Source organism: Triticum aestivum, chromosome 2B (genome assembly GCF_018294505.1).
Source record: "Triticum aestivum cultivar Chinese Spring chromosome 2B, IWGSC CS RefSeq v2.1, whole genome shotgun sequence".
In the NCBI taxonomy this organism is placed as follows: Eukaryota; Viridiplantae; Streptophyta; class Magnoliopsida; order Poales; family Poaceae; genus Triticum; species Triticum aestivum.
Window position 1 is genome coordinate 713,307,448 of NC_057798.1, and position 2,141 is coordinate 713,309,588.

A 2,141-nucleotide genomic window follows, 5' to 3' on the forward strand; every position below is an offset into this window, starting at 1 on the left:
CAATCTATTGGGCTATTCCTGTAAGTGTCACAAACAGCCCTAGAGTTCATAGTAAAATAACACCTTAAGACACATATCAACCAAAACCCTAATGTCACCTAGATACTCCAATGTCACCTCAAGTATCCTTGGGTATGGTTATACGATATGCATCACACAATCTCAGATTCATCTATTCAACCAACACAAAGAACTTCAAAGAGTGCCCCAAAGTTTCTACCAGAGAGTCAAGACAAAAACGTGTGCCAACCCCTATGCATAAGTTCACAAGGTCACTGAACCCACAAGTTGATCACCAAAACATACATCAAGTAGATCACATGATATCCTATTGTCACCGCAGATAAGCACATGCAAGACATACATCAAGTGTTCTCAAATCCTTAAAGACTCAATCCGATAAGATAACTTCAAAGGGAAAACTAAATCCATTACAAGATGGTAGAGGGAGAGAAACATCATAAGATCCAACTATAATAGAAAAGCTTGTGGTACATCAAGATCGTGCCAAATCAAGAACACGATAGAGAGAGATCAAACACATAGCTACTGGTACATACCCTCAGCCCCGAGGGTGAACTACTCCCTCACTACTAGAATGAGGAACTTTGTCATCCGCCAGTTCTTTGTCGTCTGCTAACAGACCGCAAAGAAGGTATTTGCCATCAGCTACCAAAAAGCAGACGGCAAAGAACTGGCAGACGACAAAGAAGGTCTGTGCCATCTGTCATTTCTTTGCCGTCTGCTGGCGGAGGGCAAAGAAGCTTTGCCATCTCCTCTCCTCTCCTCTCGTCCGCACGCGTACGCTGTATCTAAGAGCCGCCCTCCATGGCATGGTCATCACGCAGGGCACAGTGGTGGAGCTGTCGGAGCATGGCATCATGGTCACCATGGAGGAGAGCGGCTGCCTCCAGGCCAATGTCTACCTCAAGACCGAGGTTCGTGCCACGCGCCTGCCAGGTGATTGCGTTTTTCCTCCCCGATCCCGGCCATTGAATTTTCAGTGTGGATTGGCTGTTGCAGCTGTTTGCGGAGTACGAGTAAAGGGTGGAGGGTTTCCACAGTTAGGCCTTAGCCTGGGGCTCCTCGTTGACTGCCTCAACATGTAAGTATTGTTCTGTAACTGCTACGAACAAAGCTTCATGTATCCTTGTTTTGAACTTCACTAAAAGCAAGCCAATTGTTTTATCCCGTGTTTAGATTTTATCATTTTGCCCATGCTTTATTTTCTGGTAACACAAGCGCAGGTCAGTGGGGTCTCCAGATGCATGTATACATGCAGAAATCAGAACCAGAATTCCTGGTACTATCGCCTGGGATTACCATTTTCAGCATGCAGGAAATACTCCAGTCACTTTTACTGTTAAGGTACCTACAATACTTCCTCCATTCTTTTCTCGTTGCATTCGTCGCTATGAGTTCTAACGTTTAATGCCTCAGAACTAATCTTTCACCTTTTACAATGCCAGTATGCCATCCTGAAAGAATCAATTGATGACCTTGAGTGGCCAGGCTCCAGCATTCAGATTCATTTTCATCCAGACCCCCTTCAGTAATATTTAAAGGCAAAGGGCATGGTGACTTGGAGGTGTGTCATGAATTGCTCCGAAGAGATGTTCCCGTTGGTGTCTAGCTATATGCATGTATGAGTATGATTTGACTGACCCAAAGTGCCACATCCAACCAAGCCCAAGACCTCTGCTCTGCTCTGCCGATGAAGATGAAAGATACCCAGGTGGCCAAAGTCCCTAAGCTGGAACATGTACGTCATCAGTCTACCTCTGAAACCACTGACTAATTTGAAACTGCTCAATCGAACTAATAGTTACCGAACGGAGGGAGTACTACTACACTAGAGGTTATACTGTATTTAATAAAGTCTAGTTAAAGTTCAGTTCACCAGTCTTGCAACAAGTGAAGCGACTTTCGCCCCGGCGGTCTCCCCCCCCCCCCCGCTCCAGAGCACTCCTCCCCCGCCGGCGGCCACTCCGGCCCCGGCGTCCACCCCCTCCCCCTACGCCAGCGGCCACTCCGGCACCGGTGTCCACCCTTTCGCCCCGGCGGTCTCTCGGTCCCGGTGCTTTCCCCCCTGCTTCTCGTTCTCGTTCGCGCTCGCCATGGCAGATGGATCTGCGAGCCCA

At 47.9% G+C, this 2,141-nt stretch overlaps 1 pseudogene; it reads left to right on the forward strand.

The window, feature by feature from the left end:
• Nucleotides 1-833: 833 nt before the first annotated feature.
• On the forward strand, nucleotides 834-1,633 carry LOC123039465 (uncharacterized; annotated as a pseudogene).
• Nucleotides 1,634-2,141: the final 508 nt, after the last annotated feature.